General features: G+C 47.2%; 1 long non-coding RNA gene across 1 annotated transcript in view; it reads right to left on the bottom strand.

The window, feature by feature from the left end:
- The window catches only part of LOC128311117 (uncharacterized), a 29,931-nt gene extending 8,971 nt beyond the window's left edge, over positions 1 to 20,960 (bottom strand). The window contains exon 1 of the long non-coding RNA XR_008289102.1: positions 20,877 to 20,960. This is a non-coding gene — a long non-coding RNA (uncharacterized LOC128311117). The remainder of the gene's footprint in view (positions 1 to 20,876) is intronic.
- Between the last annotated feature and the right edge of the window lie 1,204 nt (positions 20,961 to 22,164).

Here is a 22,164-nt window from a genome sequence, read left to right as displayed (position 1 = left end):
ACTAAATTCCTGAGTCCATCTGTGACCTCAACCTTCACCCAGGGAATGTCCTGGGGTGCAAGGATCCAAGCTCTGCTACCCCTGGGTCTGGGAGGTCACTGAGTTTAAGGCCTGGCTGCCAAACATTCCAACGATGCAGTCCAAAAATTAGCCAAGCCCGAAGGTGCTTGGAGTCAGACTTTCCCCGCAGTCTCCTGTGGCTTGTGTTCTAGAAGATGCAGCTCCGGCTGCTGCTCTGCTGACCCCTCTGTGGGACGTGGCACTATCCCATCCACCAAAGCATCACCCCACAGGCCTGGCCCTGCCTTCCCCTCTTCAATCTATGCCCAGCCGCCTCCCTGTATTTCAAGGTTTGACCTCATAGAAGATGTCTCCATTTGCCCATTTAATTTGTTCGTTCCCTTATTGTTGGGGGAGGACCTGTGTGCACCTGTGTCCATGCACATGTCGAGTCCCCGTTGTGCTGACATTGTGAGTGTGTGCGCAGATAACATCGGAGGAGGAGACCTGACTTCTGGCATGTTGCCACATCTTTCATTTGGCCATGAGCGTGTGCCACCAGCTGTCAAAGCCTCCTCCCTGCACTCGATTCCAGAGATGCAGAGGTCAGAGTCATGGAGTGGATGCTGAAACTGTTGGAATGGTGTCCTGCCTTCCCTAGCTCAAGACCAGCCCCCAGATCGATCCAAGCACCCCTGGCAGACAGTGGCCCCAGTAAGCAGGGGCTGAGTTTCCATGTTCTCTTGCAGAGAGGCAATAAGACTTGGTAGCTACTGGCCTTAGGGGGCCCTGGGGTCCCCAGAAAGCTCAGAGAATCAGCTCCCAAGCCATGTTCTTTGTCCTGACCTACACGCTCAGTTGGCCTGACCTTTTTATTCCCAACAAAGTAGTCAAGTACACAGGCTTTGGAGTCAGCAAAACTTGGGCCCATAGTCTAGCTCTGTCCCTTTCCAGCTTGGTTACCTTGGGTAAATTGCTTCATGTGTATAATCTGCACCTTCCCCAACTGTAAATGGGGGATGCTGGAAATAACAGTAGCAGCTGCTTCATAGGGTCAGTTTGGTTATTAAATGATATAATGCATGTAGAAGGTATAACCTAAAGTTTCTCAACCTCAGCACTAGTGACATTTCACGCGAGAAGAATTACTTGATGTGTGGGGTACCCTGTGCATTGTAAGACATTTAGCCCAACCTACACTCACTACGTGCCAGAAGCACACCTTCTCCCCCAACTCAGTTATGACAGCTAAAAGTGTCTCTAGACATTGCCAAAGATCCCGATATCATTCCTGCTTGAGAACTACTGGGTTAACCCAGTGCCTGGGAAATATCCTCAACTGGGGCCCCTGGGTGGCTCAGTTGGTTAAGCACGTGACTCTTGATCTCGGCTCAGTTCATGACCTCATGGGTTCCTGAGTTCAAGCCCCACATCGGGCTCTGCCCTGACAGTGGGGAGCCTGCTTGAGATTCTCTCACTATCCCTCTCTCTCTGCCCCTCCCCTACTTGAGCTGTCTCCCTCTCTCTCTCTCTCTCTCTCTCTCCCTTTCTCTCTCTCTCTCTCCCTCAAAAATAAATAAATAAACTTTAAAAAAGGAAACTAGGCTCAATTAATATTAATCATTATTATTATTATTGACTGCTGAAACCCAGCCTACTTGGGTGGTCTCTGGCCCCGTCCAGATCTTGCCAGCACTGCCCCCTGAGAATTATTCCTGATCCCAATCTCCTGTGTACTAGAAGGACCCTGATTTGAGACACCTGGAACTATGGTACTTTCAAAAGCCTGAGAAAGCCTGCAAAATGTGTCTTCTATGACATACAGAACAGATAAGACCTGTCCCCCGGGAATACCATGACCATAAGAAAATCACACAAAGGTATAATCAAGAGGTAAGTTTCCTGAGGCAACAGGACACTAGCAAGAAGTGGAAATCACTGCTGAGAGTGTTGGAGAGCACTAGGAAGAGGGCACCATTTCACCAATGCAATAAGACATGGAAAGAAATAGACATAACGATGTACTATCAAGGGGAGGCTAGAACCCTTGATGGCAATACACCCCGTAAGTGAAATAAAATGCTTCTATGGATATAATGATGCCTAGCCCATGACCTGGCCTATTATAGGCCCTCAGTAAAGATCATTTAAAACGGTCCTCCAGTATGACTTACTTTGGGTCAGGGAAAATGCTCAGACAATTGACTTAGTGTCCTAGAATGTCAGAGTTGGGAGGGGTCTTTGAGACAATCTGACCCAGCTCCTTAATTTTACAGCTGAAGATATTTACATGGAAAGAGAGAAATGGGTTGTAGAGTCACATGATGGGAAAACAGCAAAAACTAGAAATAGAACTAAGTTTTCCCGACTCTACAGGTGACTATAGAGAGCCACCTAGACATACATAACTATGCTGACTCATCCTGAGCCTCTCACTCAGGTTACCTGGCCATCAGACTCAGTGGCTAGAAGAGACAAGGGTAGGTGCATCTGGACACGTAGTCTTAGGCCACCCCCTACCCTCTGGCCTTGGCACACCCCAAACTATCATCCTGCCCCCTCTTGACTCTGTTCCCTGTGTTTCTGGTCTCGCTTCCATTTTTATGCCTCTCTTCTCCCTACCTTCCTCCTGACAAAGCCTGGTCAAGCATTATCGTCACCATCTGGTCCCATCAGAGTAACCTAACCCTTTATTATTTGGCTTCATGCACCTTCTTGACAATAACTAGTTTTTATTGAGCACTCACTATGTGCTATGAATTTTTTATGCAAAACCTGTCTGTGCAATAAGGATTACTATTATCTCCATTTTACAGATAAAGAAAGTGAGACTCAGACAATTTCATGTGTGGGAAAGGAAAGCTGGAGTGTTAATAAGGTAGACGTAAAGGACTAGTAGATTAAAGCTCCAGCAGTGGGAACATGAGTGTCCTAGAGTAACAGGTGGAGGTGGTTGAATTCCTGGAGAGAGTGAACTAGTTTAGTCTGAAGAGGGAGGTGGCAGCTGATGAATGTACTTTTCCTTCATGTCTAGTAAATACAGATTCATTGAGGAGTGGAGCAGTAGTGATGCTAGGACTCCTGGTCGGGGGGTGGGGGTGGAACTCACAGGCAAGCTCTCTCTTCTGCCTCAAACCCACCCAGAAGCTGACATCCCACTCAGAGGCAGGCCCATTGCCTGGCTCTTGTCTGTCCTCACCAGGTCCACAAATCACAGGTAGAGTAGGGATCACAGGGCTCTACCTGTCTTGGTGCCGCACCTCCAGCTCCTGACCCACTTCTGACTAACCCACCTGTGGAGTCAACCAGGTCTATGACCCACTTACCACAGGCCCCTCCCCAGACATGCCTCCGTGTGAACCTTCTCTGTGCCCTGGAGTTCCCGCAGCCTGCAGGCACCAGCACCGCCGGTTCTGGACAGCTCCACCCAGCCCCGCCCTCACCTGGGTGTCGTCGGCTACTCCACCCTCTCCTTTCCCTTCTCAACCCAGGTCTTGTGGCTCCGTCTGCCCTGGCCCAGAACTGTGTCTCTCTCATGCCTTTTCAACAGCTGTTCCTCCTGACTCAACTTCTCCCTTTCTGATATCCTCGCCCCTCAGAAATGCAGATCCGTTCATTTCAGGTTGCTGCTTAAACATCTGTTGCAGATTCCTCTTTCCTCTAGGATAAAATCCAAGCCCCATAGGGTGGACATCTCACCCTGAAGCAGGATCTATCTGTTTAGAATTTCCTCTGCCCCGTTAGCCTAGAGAAGATAGAGTTGCTTACGCTAAGCACTGAGACTTCCCAACAGTTCACCCTGTGCACAACAACCCTTAGATCTTAGAATCTTACATTTTTTAAAGGGACCTCAAATCAACTCCCCACCACCACAAACTCAATCTTTTCCTGACCAGTGACAGGGTGCCCACAACATCATGAGGCAGCACATTCTGTCAGGTAAAGGGTTTTCTCATTATAGCGTCCTGGAATCTTACACTTGTAATACACCCAGAAGATGATGACCATCCACCCACTGGAAACATCTCTCTGCAACAAACTTACAGATAACCTGATTAATTACCTTGAACTTCCCATGCTCTGGTGTCATTGTGTTTTTGAACCCAATCACAGGACTTTGCCTCTTTCCCAAACAAATGTCTTCTAACACACAAAATATATTTGGATTCTGAATTGTACCATCAATATGATACTCCAACTAGCTCTTTCCCATCAAATGTTTGATGCACTTGCTTAGGAGTGCAGGCCCTAGAGTCAGACTCCCCACATTAAAATGCCATCTCTGCCACCTACAAGCTGGGGGACCTTAGTTGAGTGACTTAATTTCCCTGAGCCTCAGTTGCCCCATCTGCAAAGGTGATACCTGCCTCTTATAACTATTATGAGGAGTAAAAAAATATGTATAAACTGCTAAGCATGATGTCTGGTCTATGGAAAAAATCAATAAAGGTTATCTTTTGTTATTATACTTAATACATTTATCTGTGATGTCAATGATGGCTTTCAAACATTTTTCCTAGAATTCCAATGTTTAGTATAGATGAAAGCAGTATTTCTCCAGTGACAGCATGGGTGAGGTGTCCCAGCGTTCCATTGCTTCTGCCTTTCCCTTCTCAACTTCCTTTCTTGGTGGTCTCCTAAGACACCCCACTGGAACCCTGCCCAGTCTAGTTTGGAAAACTATTGGTCCATGTCATTAATAAAGTGCTTCACTAGAAAAGGCCAATTGCAGAGACACATTGAATGTATGCTAATTTCTTATCGCTGCTATAACAAACGCAGTGACTTAAGCCACACAAATTTATTATCTAGCAATTCTGTAGGTCAGATATTCAAAACAGGTCTCACCAAGCTAAAACCAAGGAGTGTACAGGGCTGCCTTCATTCTGGAGCCTCTAAGGGAGGATCTACTTCTTTGCTTTATCCAGCTGCTGAAGGCCATCCACAGTCCTTGGCTCACGGCCCCCTTCCTCCAGCCTCAAACCCAGCAATGTAGCATGTCTCTGGCCCTGTTTCCATCATCATATTCCTTTCTCTGACTCTTCCACTTCCTTCTTCCACTTTTAGGGACCCATGTGCTTATATTGGTCCCGCCCAAATAATCCATGATAAGCTCCTTATTTTAAGGACAGCTGGTTAGCAGCCTTAATTCCATCTGCAACCTTAACTCCCCTTTGCCATATCACCTAATATATTTTCAGTTTCCAGGGGTTGAGATGTGGACATCTTTGGAGGCCCATTATCCTGCTTGGTGTAGCTTGTCACTAGAGACTTCCTTGGACACTAGCCTGGAAAAATTACTCCGGCAACGACCTCACTGCAAGGGAGCCTGGGAAATTGAGCACATGGCATCTTGAGTTTTGCCACAGAAGACAGGTTCCACATCTCACCAAGACCCATAAAAGTGAGAGTTCCCCCAGATCAGTTCAAATGGTGGGAAAATGAAAAATAATAACAAATATCCACAGCACTAATCTAGGACATTTTCAATAAAGAACGAAAGATATTTTAGAATTACCAACTCTTGGTGAACCTATGATGGCTCCAAACTGATTCCTACTTCCTCGTCTGATTGCACATAACCCCTATACCATTTAAATAATCATTTCTAGTTCATCGTCAGAAACTGGATTTAAGACTATAATTTCTAGAACTCACATTTTGAAAATCAAGACAAGACGTGCCCATCCCCAGTCTGCTGGCATCTCTCCCTCCACACTTCTCCAAATAAGACAGACAGGGATCCCACAAAGACCTCTGCAAGTCCTTTCAGGACCCTGGGCTATAATTCATGTGGGATGGAGACCTGAATTAATTAAGAGCAGTGAGGTGTGCCTTCTGCCTTTCCCCTATCTTCAGTTTCAATCTTTCCAGATTAAAGGCTTTTGTCTTGATGAATTGAGCACCTCTCTCAATTCTCTCCGATGACTGTCAACGTTGTGCCATCATACCATGCTATGGGCTCTCCTTCCTTCTCCACCATCTGTCTCTGAACAAGAAAAGCCCTCGTTTTTATTCTCACTGGCTTTTCAAAGGCCTTAGCTGCCTTCCAGATTAGCCTTTCAGACACCGTTTTTACAAACATGGGTAATTTCCCCAGGTGCTTGGCTGTGTGCCCCTTCTTGGGATTTGTGGTTTTAGAATCCAAGCCCATTGGAGGTGATGGCTGAGGGGTCACGTTGCTTTCTAGTTCGCCCATATCAGGATTATACAATGAAAGGAACACAGATGCCGGGCTCAGATTCACAGGGTCTTGAACTTCACCTGCATCTCTCATTAGCAGTGTGAGCTCTCTCTCTCAATTAGGAGAATAATAACTATTCAATCTCATAGAGCTACACAGTGTGGGTATCTTTGTGACAGCCCCTTGTGGGCTGGCTTTTATTGAATTTATCTTAGGTATTTTTCCCTTCAGTGAACACAGAGTTTTGTCTATTTGCCTGAACTCCTACTATAACACCACTTAAAAACAGATGGACAGATATCTACCAAATTTAAGAAGTTCTTTGAGATAGTCCAACATAATTGTCAGCTATGCAGCATGCAGAATGTTCCCTTTGGAGAGTCAGGGTCATTTCAAAATATTTATAAAGGCTTCCTCCAGAGCAGAGCTATTCCTAGAGTGTATGGGGCCCTGAGCAAACTGTTGTGGGGTCCTGACAAATAATTTAAAAATATATTATAAAATTCATGGACCCTTATGAGATATAGTGATTTATCAATGAAGAGTTAGAACAATTGGTAAAGAAGAGGTGATTATGTACTTATTTACTGTCCAATAGAACACAAGAAGATTTTTCTTAGGGTCCAGGCACGATCTCTTCCTGTTTGTGTCCAGGAACCATTCTTTGTGTTCTTTTTTTTTTTAATGTTTATTTTTTTGAGAGAGAGAGAGAGAGAGAGAGAAAGCATGAGTGGGGGGAGGGGCAGAGGGCAGGGGCACAGAATACAAGCAGTCTCCGGGCTCTGAGCCACTGGCACAGAGCCCAACATGGGGCTCGAACCCACAAACCGTGAGATCATGACCTGAGCCAGAGTCGAACACTCAACCAACTGAGCCACCCAGGCACCCCTCTTTGTGTTCTTTATTGTCAAATGCACCATTTCTGGCTGGTTTTAGATCTCCTACAATGAGAAAAGAGAAGTGTAATGTTGTTTTTCCTCCCAGTGACATGGCATTTCAGAACCTGCTTCTTTGGAGACAATACAGATCCTTGCACCCATGTTGTTCCCTAGTAACGTCTTTAATGCCAGTTGCATCATTACTCACAATGCTGCCTCATCAATCATGCCACATATGAATACTGGCTTCCAATGACTCAAAGGTTATTACTAAGTTTCATTGATGAAGACCACAAATGCAAATCTTACCCAGAATGTGCAGGGAAATGTGATTGATGATTCATTCCAGCTATGTCAAATTTACCACTTGGAATTTTATAAACTGCACATAGGAAAAGACATCTTCCAATCATATCCGGAACTCTTTCAGCCATAATCACTGCATTCCTAGAACATGACCTCTTTCAGTGTTGACCACAAGACTGCCTTCCACTCATAGGTACTAGTGGTGAGCATAGATGAGGGACCGAGAGAAAAGCAAGAAGCATGGTTCTATTCACACAAGAAATGTCTCTCCCTTGTCCACATGACTTAAGACCAACCCAGAAGAGCATATTACACATCCATCATGTGCAAGGGAGGCCACTGGTGAGATGGCTTTTGGCCATCTCAAAAGCCCTCAAAGCAGGCAGGCATAGCCACCTCTGGAAACTATTCAGGGGATGAGACAACCACCCTGGGTGCCAGCAGCAAGGATTACAAACAGGTGGGGGGAGAGTAATAAAGTATGAGGCTTGAGAGGTCAACAGGGATCAAAGGTCAGCAGCGTCAAGTGCAAGAGAATTGGGAAGATGGGCAAACCAAGCAGTAGAATCAGCATGTGGAAAGGCATAGAAATTCAAAAATAGAAGGTGCGTCCAAGAAATATCAGATGATCTCTTGTGGCAGGCTTCATTTTAGGCTAGGAAATTTAAACTTTATTCTATAAGCCATGAAGACCTCACATGGTATCTTCAAGCAGGGGAGACATGGTTAGATTGGGCTTTTAGGAAAATTGCTATAGCAGCAAAGGGAAAGTCAACCTGGAAGAGGAAGGATTGGTGGAAGAGAAACCAAGTCAGAGCGGCGTCCAGGACAAGATGAAGTAAGTCAGAACTGAGCTTGGGAAAGGAGTCATCAGTAGGAGAGAACAGAGTAGACTCTAGCCAAGCAGGGGCCAGGCAGGTAGGATGTGACAACTGACGGACGTAGGAGTGAGTCTTGGCTAGGAGCCCAGAATGACTCCCAGGTTCCAGCCATGGTGACTGGGTGGGGAATGGTGTCATTCCTGAAACAGGGAATCGAAGATGAGAAGCAAGTCAGGCAGGAAAAAGGATCAATTCAGGCTGGGACTTGTCAAGTTAAAGGAGCCGTGGGATATAGAAGAGGAGGTTTCCAGAAGCCAGGAAACACATTCAATGGTCAGGAGTGAAGTCTGACCTGGTGAGGGTCTTGGTTGAGTTGGATGGAGCCCATTAAGAGGCTTCTGGAATGAGATGGGAACTTAGAGAGAATCTGGGAAACACGGACATTGAGGGAATTATTATGGAGTTAAAATCAAGGGCACTCAGGGACAAAAGCCCATCGTCCCCATAGTGGAAGCTTCACCAAGTTCCTTGGCCAACTTTTCATAATCAGCTATCTACATATATCCCTATTCCCTCTTTTCTTTTCCAATCACAAGTGAAAATACCACTTGTATCCTCATCACATATGCAAATTTTTGGTACAAAATTTCTCCAGAACCTAATCTGTGCGCCTTCTTGAGTCAACACCCATGAACGTAGCCAATGGGTTTGCCAATGGTTGACTTCAACAACATGGTAGGAGATGCCAATGAGTTGGTCATGAGGGTCTATCGGCCAGTTACCAGCCCTTCAGGGTGACTTGAGCTTAGACCTCCAGGGCAAGTAACAGCAGAAGACCCTTAGATTTACTCTTGTCTTCCCCATTTTCAGATGGAGAAACTGAGGCCAACATACTGGAACGCTCTTTCCCAAAGATAGTAGTAAAACCAGTTGACCACATCAGTGTGACTAAGTTTTCTGAGGTTGATTAAAATGTCTTAATGGGCAGAGCATTTCCAAAGTTTCTCTGCCAATGCCACCAGATGCCATTGGCCTAGTTCAGAAACCAGTGAGTCTGCAGTTCCTCCAGCTCATTCAGAAGCTGCTGGGATGAGACACAATCCTGGCAAGACAGGATATCTCCACCTGGAAGGGTGGAGAAAAGATGCAAGTTATCACCTCCATGGGGCTCCATACACTGTGGTTGCCACCTATCCCTCTATCCCTAAGGCCATGAAGATCTGCGTTTGTCCTGGGCAGTGTATTAGGGGTCACTTAATGATCATGAGAGGGGGATTCAACGAGGGAATCCAAACCTGTTTTACCAAAGTGATCTTCCTTGAAATCAGCTTATGTAGGGATGCTCCTCCCTGAAAATTGCTGTTCCTGGGTCTCCCTCTCTGGCATCACTGCCTCTGGTCTTACCCTACTTCAGGCCCTCTCCTGCACAGCTGTCAGAGGGATCTTTCTGAAGCATCCATCTGATGATGTCAATGCTTGGAAACTCCCAGGACTTTCTCCCACCTTGACCAAGTATTTAAGACCCTGACTCTGGTCTGAGCTTCAGCCTTTCCAGCCATCACTTCTCTCAGGGTTCCTAGAGTTCTGCCACTTTGGGTATCATCCAGTTCCCTAAACATACCAGACATTTTTATGCCCCAGTGCCTTTGCACATGCTTTCTGGAATTCCATTTGCCTTCATATCCATTAAAATGACTCTTATTTATTCTTATTAATTTTTGTATCTAGACTTTAAATTCCTCAATGTAACTGATATCTTACCTTGCTATCCCCAGCATACAGTTCAGGATTAGTGGAAGGCTGAGAGTAGTATCTGTAAATAACGTAGGACCAGCCTTCACATAAGTATGGGAGAGGGAGACAGTTTAAAAAGTTACCATGAAGTGTCATGGTAGCCGTATTTCCACCCAGTCGGAAAATCCATTTTTGGCTCAAACCTTATTGTGGAAGTTACTTTTCCTACCAGAGAGGTACCAGGCTAGCACCTTCAGAAATTCTTCATGACAACTCTTTTATTTTTTAATTTTTTTAATGCCTATTTATTTTTTAGAGAGAGAGAAAGACAGACCACAAGCAAGGGAGGGGCAGAGAGAGAGGGAGACACAGAATCCAAAGCGAGCTCCAGGCTCTGAGCTGTCAGCACAGAGACTGACAGGGCTCAAACTCAAAGGGTGAGATCATGACCTGAGCCAAAGCCGGACACTTCACCGACAGAGCCACCCAGGCGCCCCGTGACAACTCTAATCATAGATGGACCACAGGAAGTGGGGAAGCCCAGATTATGGATCATAAGTGTAGTTCTGCACACAGTGAGAAAGGGAGAAGGCGGTGGTTCACTGGAAAACAAGAATGCAGGCATTCTCCAGTGAATATTTAGAAATATCATTGATGGGCCATAAAGTAAACTTTGGGCAAAAACATAAGCAGAAGCAGAGAATTTTCTGCAAACAAGCAGTCATGTGAGACCAGACATGTGTGAGCAAACAGAATGACCTATCTTCAGAAGGAAGTCAAACATGTCTCTGGGAGGAACTAGACGGAACCCATTCTATTGGCTGTTGCAAGCCTGGAGTTTTTACCAGGTGCCTAGTGAAGGTGAAGCAGCAGCTTGCACAGACCCGAGTATGGCCTACATAGCTTTTTCTATACTGATGTCCTCTAGTTGCCAAGTTATATAGGTTTCTTATTCTACAATATGGGCTCAACGCTCTCTAGTAGCATTTTTGTTGTCTTCGTTAAGTCCTAAATTACAGAGTCCCTCCAGTTACTACTTAAGGGTAACTGAGTTGGGTGCCTCCGACCTGACACATGAAAGCATGATTTGGATGCCCACACGGGACATTCATTCATTTGACAAGTATTTGTGGATCCACTACCTTGTGCCAGATACCGGAGGTACAACAACAAGCAAGGGGTCCTCTTGGAGTTAACAGTCAAATGGGAGGGGAGATGGTGACCAGCGGCCAAGACTTACACTGCAGGGCACTCTGTGTTATGAGGGAGAAGCAGAAGGGGACACAGAGGCAAAGAGAAGAAGCATTCGAGCCAGACCAATGGGGTCAGGGAAGGCTTCCTGGAGGAGTGATCCTGAGACATCCCATTAGACAACATGGGAGGGGAATGGAAGATGGATGCATGGTCCAGGCAGGATGGGGTGGGGAATTGAGTGTGCCAAGATTTGGAGTCAAGGGAAGGGAATGTGAGGAGAGCAGGGCAGGTCCAAGTATGGAGCCAGCCAGCTTCAGCCTGTCTATACACATTGCCAAGGAAGAGAATGGACAGCAGGAGGCAGAGCCTCGGCTCAGCCCGCACATGACACCCCATTTTTACCCTAGTCATGGGCTTAGAGAGTCAGCTCCACCAAGCCCGCTGGGCCAAGGTGGCTCTTATCACCCCAGCCCAGCAGCTCAGAGACCTCCCAGACTTCATCACACGAGGAAAGTCCCAGCCGTGGCTGGAGTCCTGTTTGGCCCTCTCCTTCATTCCCCGCCCCACTCTGAGCACAGTAGTAGCTAGCAGGAGGGCCGCCATCTTGGACAGCACTGCATCCGGGGTGGCGGTGAGCGTGGGAGATCCAAAGGCCTGGCCGGTTCGGTCAGAAAGCTGTTCGTCACTACGTGGCCCAAGGAAGAGATGACTGGCTGTATCTCAGGCACAAATGTAGGCGGTCAGATGTGGTATGGCTCTGTGCAAGTGCTCAAAAGAGCCTTCTGGAAGGGATTCTTATTATCTCTCCCAGCATCCAAGAGTCATCTCCTCGAGGACGTGCAACATGGAGACCCAGGATTGGGACAAGGGCAAAGCTGCTTTAACCATATTTTATAGTTTACAGACATTTTGACACTCTCCGAGCACAGACTGTGCTCTGGGCTTCCTCCTAGGTATGTTAACATCTGCATGAAGCTGTCTCCTCACAACAAACCTACAGGATAGGCACTGTATCCCCATTTCTCAGATGAGGAAACCGAGGTCCAGGGTGGCGTAACAAACTCGCCAAAATCTCGTTCCTACGTGAAAGAAAGAAAATCTGAACCAATCTGAATCCTGGCCTCCTGCTTCTCTCACTCCCCTCCCCCATTAGCTCGTGCCATCATCTCCAGAGGCCTGGCAAGTTCGGCAATATCAATGGTCTAGGCTGAAAAGAGTGAGTCCCTCATGGGTGGCAGAAGGTACCAGAAACATGTGTTTCAGTCTGATAAGTTTGGAGCGGTCAGCACATTTTCTGAGGCAGCTCCCCCTCGCTGAGCACCACCTCCTATCATTTCATTCTGATCTTTTAATGAAAAATAAACGTCCCCCCGCCTCCGCCCTGCTTACTAGTCCAGATCAGGCAATTATACAGTGTTTGTGTGTGTCGGGGGAGGGGAGGGAGGGACGGGGATCTGAGACACCAGGTCGGCAGTGAGCGGTGATGGCAGTGAGGAAAGCCAGCTGGCCCCCCAGGGCTTTCCCAGGACCCGCGGCCACGTCTGCTAATGCCCAGAGCCGCCCGGTGCCGTACCGGTAAGGCAAACCCACCAGCCCGCCTGTCATCCCCAAACTATAGATCTTACTTTCCAATCAAATTCTTACACAAGGCCATAGGCACACTGGTTAAGGGCACAAGACCTGGCCTGACACTGACCTTCACTCTGAGCTTGGACGAATGGCTCCATCTATCAGAACCTGAGTGTTGTCTTCTATAAAATGGGGATAAGAGCAAGAAGCTTACAGGATTCAATGAGATAAGTCACGTCAAGAGCCAGGTTCGTGATGAGCACCCAAGAGACATTAGTCGTCGGACCGTGTTGTTAGTTTATGCCGAAGAGTAATGAAAAATGCACATATCGTAAGTGCACAGCTCACTGTTTTTCACTAACTGAACACACCCGTGGATGCAGCACCCAAAGCAAGACACAGAGCAGGCTCAGCATCCCAGAAGTCCCTACCCTCCCCCCACTCCACACCTTTCTGGCCTCTACTGCCTCCCAAGAGTGACCTCTAATCCTGCTTCTGGTTTTGCCTGCACTGAAGATGGCTGCTAGGTCTGTCACTACTGTGCGATCCAGGCCAGTAGTAACAGGACAAGTAGTAACAGGACAAGATCCAGGACAAGTCCTCCAGATGGAATTATCTTCTACGGTCTCCACAACAGCCCTCTGATATGTGTACGCACGTCCCCCTCATGTTACAGATGAAGAAGTGACGAAGATGCTATGGAATCTACGAGAATGTTGGTGGAACAGAGTTTAGCAAGATCACGGCGAGCGCCTCGAAATGCGGAAGTCAACGGCAGTTGTTCACACCGGAGACAAACAACAGGGGACTGAAGCTTAAAGCGTCATTGCGAAATACTTAGGATGAATTCAACAAAATATGTACAAGCCTACGCGGTCAGAATCGCAAAGCGTTGCTGGAAGCATACAAGGAAGACCAAAAAAAGTGGGAAGATACACCGCATTCATGAATCAGAGGACTCCAGAGTGTTGAAATGTAGATTTGCCCCCAGTTGATCTATAATTTCAGTGTGATCCCAATCGCATTTTTTTTTTTAAGAAATTGAAAGCGGATTCTAAAACTTATGTGAAAGTGTGAAGAGCCTAAATAAACAATTTTGCAAAACCACATTTTGGAAGATTTACATGACCTGATTTTCAAACGTACCATACAGCTACTGTGATCCAGGGTGGTCTCAGAGTCAGGATAGACAGACGTCTACATCAAAGAAACACAGTGGAGAGTCTAGACATAAACCCACATAAATACATGGTCAGTTGATTTTTGACAAATATGCTAAGGTAATGTGATGAGAAAGAGAAAGTCTTTTTCACGATCGGTGCTGGAATGATTGGATTGCATATGCAAGAGGAAGGAAGGAAGGAAGGAAGATGAAGAGAGAAAGAAAGAAAGAAAGAAAGAAAGAGAGAGAGAGAGAGAGAAAGGGAGAGAAGGGGAAAGAAAAAACGAACTCAAATTCGAATCTTGAGATTTGCCTCTCACCCTAGCCATAAAGTTAACTTAAAAACTGATTGCTGGGGCGCTCAGTCAGTTAAGCATACGACTTCGGCTCAGGCCACCATCTCACAGTTCGTGAGTTCAAGCCCCGCATCGGGCTCTGTGCTGACAGCTCAGAGCCTGGAGCCTGCTTCAGATTCTGTGTCTCCCTCTCTCTCTGCCCCTCCTTCACTCGCACTCTGTCTCTCTCTCTTTCAAAATAAAATAAAAACATTAAAAAAACATTTTTAACTGATTGCAGACATAACTATAAAAACTATAAAAGTTTTATAAGAAACAGAAGAAAATCTTTGCAACATTGAGATAAGCAATATTTCTTAAATAGGACCTAAAAATAAAAAACAACCACGACCCACTTTTTTAAATGATCAATTGGACTTCATCAGAATTTTAAAAAATGCCTTCTTTTTTTTTTGCAAGTCAACATTAAGCTACATAAACAAAAATAAGGTACATATTGGAAAAAATATTCATAACGTCTGAAAAAGGACCTGGGTCCAGAATATTGAAAGAACTCTTGCAACTTGATAATAAAGAAAGAAACCAAACTTTTCAAATGGGCCAAACACTTCACAAGAGAAGATATACAAGCAGCCAATATGCACATGAAATGATCCTTAGTCATCAGGGAATAGAAGCTAAGAGCAAAATGAGATTATGCGGCATGTCTGAAATGAGAATGTCTAAAATTCGAAAGACTGACATCACCAAGTGTTGGCAACGGGGAGGAACAGGTGGGATTCTCTCACACTGTTGGCGAGAATGCGAAACAGTACAGTCACGTTGGAAAACAGTCTGCCAGTGTCTTCGTTAAACACACACTTACCGTATATATAACCCAGCAATCTCACTTGTAGTTATTTGCCCAGGATAAATTAAAACAGGTGTCCATACAAAGGCTTGTGTGTGAATATCAGGTCAGCTTTATTCATAGTAACTTAAAACTGGAAATGACTCAAATTCCCATCAACTGACAAACAGATACATGAATTGTGGGATCGCCCATTACAATGGCATCATACTCAGAAATAAAAAAGAACACAGTGCTGATATCATGCCGCAGCCTGCATCAACCTCAAGACACTTTGCTGAGCAAAATGATTCAGAACCTAAAAGACTACATACTGTATGATTTTATTTATAAGTTCTAAAAAGGATAAAATTTTTTAATTTTTTCAAAGTTTATTTATTTTGAGAGAGACACAGAGACAATGTGAGTAAGGAAGGGGCAGAGAGCTGGGGGGGGGGGGGGTGGGGGGAGACAGAGAATCCCAAGCAGGCTCTGTGCTGCCAGGGTAGAGCCTGATGCGGGGCTTGAACTCACGAAACTGCAAGATCGTGACTTGAGCCGAAACCAAGAATCAGACATTTAACCAACTGAGCCACCCAGGCGCCCCTACAAAGGATAAATGTAATCTAAAGGGATAGAAAGCAGATCAGTGGGAGACCAGGGTGTCTGGGAAGAGATCCAAGGAGCCTGTGGGGGGTGATGGAAATGTTCTATTCTATTGGTACTGATGGTGGTCAGTGGGTTTACTGATTTGTCAAGTCACTGGACTCTTAAAATAAGCATTGTATATATACTATGATAATTATACCCGAGTTACTAACAAAATGATTTCTGTAACAAGGAAAGAATGGAAGCTGTTGATTTTATTACTATTATATACTATGTCCCCCAAACTGCACCAAGCCCTTTGTGGGTATCATTTCATTTAATTTTCTCAACAGCCCACTGATATATGTACACTAACGTTATTCCCATTTCATAGAGAAGAAAACAGAGGCTCCTGGAAGGATGTGGAATAGGTGGCCAAAGTTCCGCTGCTAATAAGTAATGCAGAATTAGAACTCAGGCTCTCCCAGTGAGTCTACTGCCTCCAAAGCACAGAGGAAACCCACTCTGTTCACTTAAGTTATTCCCACTCAATACATGGTTGTAACTGATACTGTTCCAGAGGTGATAAGTAAAGCACCCCCCTGAAAGTGTAAAGCTCACGGGCACGTGAGTCTGTGGGATGCCTCCAACTTGAACCCCACCTGGATGGGGCAGATTTCATCAGAGACCTCTGTCAGAAGAGAACGGGGCAGGGAAACTGAGGCAGAGGCTGAGCTGAAGGAAATGTGCACACATAGGGAAACATGGGGAACGTGAGTATCACAGGAACACACACCAGGCCCGGGACCCCCAGGAACGAGGAAAAATCCAAACCACACCCCAGGTGGGGCAGAGGTCCGGAACTGACTTCCCAGTCTGGGCAGGGCAGGACAAGATAGCCTGGAGAGCTCAGGGTGACCAATGTGGCTGTTCAATTCCAGTCAGTGTGAGACAGGTCACTCCTGGCAGAGTGGAAAACATGCCCACGGCTCCCTCTGACCTCAGATTCTCCCCCTCGTTAAAACACCAGGAAAGCTTATCTTTGGAAATGACCCTGCTTCTCTGAGTCTGTGGTTGCAGAGGGTGACATCACACCCCGTAATCATGACTTTGGTCCTGAAACAATTGTTCATCCTCTTCTATTTAAGATTGGTGGCCCCCACTCACCGGGTGACGAACCATCCCCCTCTCCTGAACTGTGCTCTCATGGCTCCCAGTCTTCCTGGATTTTGCCAGGTGCAGCTGCATCCGGCTGGTTTGGGAGCCGGGCAGTGAGCACTGGGCACCAGCTAAGGAAATAAGAAAACATTAAATAATAATCATAATAAGGGGGAAGAAGACCAACGCTTCCTTCAAAACCTTGGGAGCTTCACGAGGGGCCCTTGTTGATAGATTGCCATTGATCAGGGTAGTATATGGGGCTGCTGAACCCAGAGGTGTGGGCCTTAGTGGTGAGATTCCTGGCCCAGTGGAGGAGATACTGGGAAAGCTCTCACCCAGCTGTCCGCAAGGGAGCCACGCGTGTGCCCTGCATGCGCCCTCGGTCAACAGGATTTTCCCTGCCTTCTGCTGGGATTCTTAAGTTGTGTTGCGTCCATGAGAGGACTTGGCATGCCATCCTCCAAACTGTCACACCACGGCTGTCCCGGCTGAAGAACCGTCCAAAGGACAGAGTGTGAAGGACCTCAGCGGGTGGCCAAAGCCCTAGGACAACGCGGTCAGAGGGTTGGCTCTGTTTGGAGCTCACTGGAGGCAAGAAACAGCAAAGACATTCAGCTTCCAGGCCAGCGTGGTGCCGAGTGGAAGGGCCAAGCCAGAAGCTACGCCAGTGCAGGTAACGGCAGTGGCTTGCAGAGAAATCGGGTTTCTGGCGTCAAGTACTCAGCGGCAGCTTCGACCGCGGCCCCGCTAGCGAGCCAGGTTCGCCGTGATTTTACAGGTCCTTAGAGGCTTGGCCTCCGGCCAACTCTTCCATTCTCACCCATCAATTCTGGGAGCTACTCCATATGTTTTCTTCCCAGGCACGTGCGCTGCCATTTGCAACTGAGAAACAGGGATGACGCGATTCTTAGACATCTAGGGACAATATCAAGAGGATTTCGTGACCTAGTGGCCCAACAACTAGAACAGTGACTGACACAGAGCAGATACCTAGTAAATACATGAAATCTTATCTCGTGGACGGAAGGAAAGGAGAAAGGAGGGGAAGGAGGGAGCAAGGGAGGCGGGTATAGGCCAACAGTGTGCATGTGGTACAAGAGAGGAAAGAGCGAAGGTGGTCCACAGATTTCTGACGCGGACAGCTTCGTGGATGGTGTCCCCATCCCTTCGACACGGAAGACAGAAGATGCAACAGGTTTAAGGAGGAAATGGGAAGTCAGGTTTGGGGAGGTGGGGTGGGAGTTTCCTCCAGGTACAGCTTTTTCAGCAGAGAGTTGGATATTGAGATCGAGAGGTCAAGATGAAGCTCCAGCGACATGATGATGACCTGGGGGTGACCAGAACAGAGTGGTAAGTGAGCGTCATGAGCAGAAGAAACCCCCTGGTGAAAAGAGGAAATGGCCAAGGATAGAATTCTGAAAAGTACCAGCATTTATAGATGACCAGAGAAAGACTTGCTTACAACAGAGACTGAGAAAAACCGTCAGGAGTTCAAAAAAAACCACGACCGGCTCTGGAGAGCTGAGCCCGTGCACCAAGATGCACTCAAAGGCATGCTTTGCAAGGACCCAGGCAAGACGAAGACACCTTTCTGCTTCTGCCTTCGCAGTGCTCCGGCCAAGCTCCCGCCTTCCCGGCCTCCTTGCTGTCCACAACGTGGAAGGTAGACCTGCACGCTCAGCTACAGACGTGCATGGGCACCCGCTGCGGGCTAGGCCCTATGTAGGGCGGTCTGCATTTGTTGTCTCGTGTATCTTTGCACCACAACTGAATCGTTACCCTTGGTCCCATTCATCTAGTGAGGAAACTGAGGTTCAAAGAAGCAAGCTGATCACGTGCCCAACTTCCCACTGGGGTGGCTACCAGAATTGTTCCGCGAGAGATTCTGAGACTGAACAAGGATGGAGGCAGAGGCAGGAAGCTTCCAAAAGAGTAGCCACTTTGCACTGTGAGACACTGAGGCACAGAGCTGCTACTTGCCTGACGTCGCACGGCTAGTGGCTGGGTATCTGCCCTGGCTCACTGCCTTCAGGATGACGATGATGACGCTGACAATGGTGATGATGATGACAGTAACAATAATGAATAACAATAATCGCTGCTACAATTACAAGCACCTGTTATGTACCAAAACCAGTGTTCCTGGTATTATCTCATTTAATCTTTATGACAACCCAATGAGGCAGGGGTTATCATAAACCACCCTTTGACTGTGGGTGTAATGGGGCCCGAATTGCCACCATGAGCTGTGAAAATCTGTCTACCAGGCTCGGGGCTGCAGGGGAGCATGCCGGACGGGACAGGGGGACAGCGAGCCCAGCAGGGCAGATCCAGGCTCCTCAGACCTGGGAGCAGCCCCTGGGAACAGACAGCCCAGCCCGGCCAGAGAGGCGCTCTGCCCAGACAGACCACAGAAGCGTCTGGGTAGCTGCTGGCTCCTGCCCTCTGTGAGCCTGTAGCAGCTTGTGCGGGTCTCTGGGATGAGGCGAGCAAGGACTGGCCCTCCCATCCTCAGTGCTGGCCAGGAAGCTGCACTGCGCTGTGGGGCTCATGTCTCCAAGCCCGCCCAGACCCAAGACCTTGAAATGAGTGGGGAATGGGGGTCTACAGGCTGGGGCGGTGGGTAGAATAGGATCCCCAGATAACAGACCCTGGGGAGGATTTCAGCTCCACCACAGAGCTCTGTCCTTAGTCTTTTCTTAGTCTTTCTTCCAGAACTAGGGCCTGCTGGGAAGTTTATTGCCTTTCCTTTTCAGTCACATTTGAAATAATATTTCGGTGATATTCCTAGCAAGATACTAGACATGGTGAGGATCCCAGTGCCTGCTTGCTACTTAGTATAAATAAACATTTATTGAGCATTTACCATGTGTGAGGCAAGGAGCCATGAACCTTGCGATCATTGTCTCTAATGGTCACTACAACCTCATGAAGCAGGTTCTAGTAAGATCTCCATTTTACAGGCAAGGAAACTGAGGCTCGGAAAGGTGAAGTAACTTCCTCACAGTCACATAATTAAAATATAGCAGAGCTAGGATTTGACAGGAGCCCATGCTCAAAACTCTCCCACTATGATGCCATTCCAGAGAGTGGGGTGTGTGTGTATAGAAAGGCAGCCATTCCAGAGAGTGGGGTGTGTGTGTGTGTGTGTGTGTGTGTGTGTGTGTGTATAGAAAAGCAGCCATTCCAGAGAGTGGGGTGTGCATGTGTGTGTGTGTGTGTATGTGTGTGTATAGAAAGGCAGCTAATTTGGTGGAGACTTTTGGGAACCTCAGCCTTGAGACTTCTTGCCATCCTATGAAGGTTGTGTGACCTTGATGAAGGAAATTCACATCTCTGAGCCTCAGGTTCCTCATCACTTTTTCCAAACATCTAGTATGGAAAGAGAAGGATAAATAACCCCCTAAAGTAACAAACACCAATGCAGTAAAAATACAATGCATGAGTGAGTATACGTAGACACCTGTGTGCGCATGTATGTCTATGAGTGTAGCAGTTCCCCAGGTAGGTGTGTGAATGCACATGCGTGTACGTGCATTTGCAGTAGGCACACTCAGTCGGAACTCATGTGTGTCCCCTCTCTGCCCCTGGTCATGCACTGCAGGTCCCGGAAAGGTATCCAGAGCTCACTCATACCCATCTGCCTACTGTACTTCTAAACCGTTCTCTCTGCAAGAGATGACCGTCACCTCCCAGCTGTTAAAGTCTGGGCTGTGGCATGAGTGGAAGCAAAAGTCTGCTCCCAAACTGAAGCCACAGCCTGCCCGTTCAGCCCTCTGCCCGCCCGGCCCACTTTGCCTTCTCATGGGCCAGAACTGACCACTGGGAGATTTCCCTTAGACTGGGTGAGGGAGCCAGATGTGACCCCCTAAGGAAAAGGGGACGTCAGACAAGGTGAAGGGGTGAGGGACAGGGTACTTGCTTTGGGCCCCAGTTTACTCTCTCAGGAGTCTAAGTAAATGCATCTTCCACAAAGGCAGGGACCTGGGCTTGCTCACATAGAATGAATGCTCCAGAAATATATGCCACATATATAGATGATATAGATATAGATATAGATATAGATATAGATATAGATATTTATCAACAACGCTCAAAAAAAGCTCCATTTTATATATGAGAGAACTGAGGTTCAGAAAGGTTAAGTAACTTACACAAGGTCACACGGCATCAAAGCAGCAAAGACAACATTCCAACCCAGTCTCTCCTATAGCAAAGCCTGTCCTTATTCCACTGTGTCCAGGAAGGTATCAATCTCAGGCAATCCGGTGAGGTCAAATGTAAGACAGCTAGGCTTTCCCAATCTGCCCTGACATGGAGCCACAGCCAACGAGAACGGGTGAGCGGGCACTGTCCCAGCCCGAGACTGCGGCCAAGGGAGCCACTGACACAGAGGCCAGCTTAGCAGTGCTCTGAGGGGCAAGGGCTGCATGCTGTTTCCCCAGCCAGAAACTGGTCTAATGCACCACATCTCTCAAGTTCGGCTGAGACTGAAAGAGTGTTCCAGGCAGGGAGATCAGCACATATGAGGTATGGCCAGAGTGTGGGGTGTGTGTGCTTGGGGGACAGGGTCAGAGATGAGGCTGGAGAGAAGGACAGGGGTCAGATCCCAAAGGATCTGTTGAAGCCACCTGTTTAGTTTCCCAAACTAGGTGGCTTAAAACAACGGAAATGTTTACCCTCACGGTTCCAAAGGGCAGAAATCCAAAATCAGCTTCACTGTCAAGGTGTCAGCAGGGACTGTGCTCCCTCCAGGGGCCCTAGAACAGAATCTCTTCCCGGCCGGCCTCTTCCAGCATCCGGTGGCTGTCAGCAGCCCTTGGTTTCAGCCACCTGGCTGCAACCTCTGCCTCTGTAGCATTGCTTCCCCCCTTCCTTCTGTGCTCTCCTCCTCTGTGTGTGGCAAAATCCCCCTCTCTCTATTTTATGAGGATACCTGGGATGGGATTTAGAGCCCATCAAAATGATCCAGGATAATCTCCCATCTGAAAAGCTTTAATCACATCTTGCAGAGACTTTTTTAAAAACGGTAACTTCTGGGGCACCTGGATGACTCAGTAAGTTAAGCGACTCTTGATTTCGGCCCAGGTCACGATCTCACGGGTCGTGAGTGCACGCCCCGCATCAGGCTCTGAGCTGACTGTGCAGAGCCTGCTTGGGATTCTGTCTCTCCCTGCCCCTCCCTGCTATAAATAAATAAATTAATTAATAAATTAATTAATTAACTAACTAACTAACAAAAATTTTTTAATGGTAACATCTTCAGGTTTCAGGGATTAGGACTAGGTATCTTTGGGGCCTTTTAAGTACATTTCCACCTTGTCTTGCTAGCAGTGGGGGCCATCGGAAGGTTTCAGGTAGCAGAGTGCTATGCTGAGATTGCTTTTCTTAAATGAATGTGGATTTCTCTGTGTCTGTGGGAAGTTCAGCTGCCAGACCAAG

This window comes from Acinonyx jubatus, chromosome A3 (assembly GCF_027475565.1).
Source record: "Acinonyx jubatus isolate Ajub_Pintada_27869175 chromosome A3, VMU_Ajub_asm_v1.0, whole genome shotgun sequence".
NCBI lineage: Eukaryota > Metazoa > Chordata > Mammalia > Carnivora > Felidae > Acinonyx > Acinonyx jubatus.
This window is presented reverse-complemented; position numbering and strand designations above follow the sequence as displayed.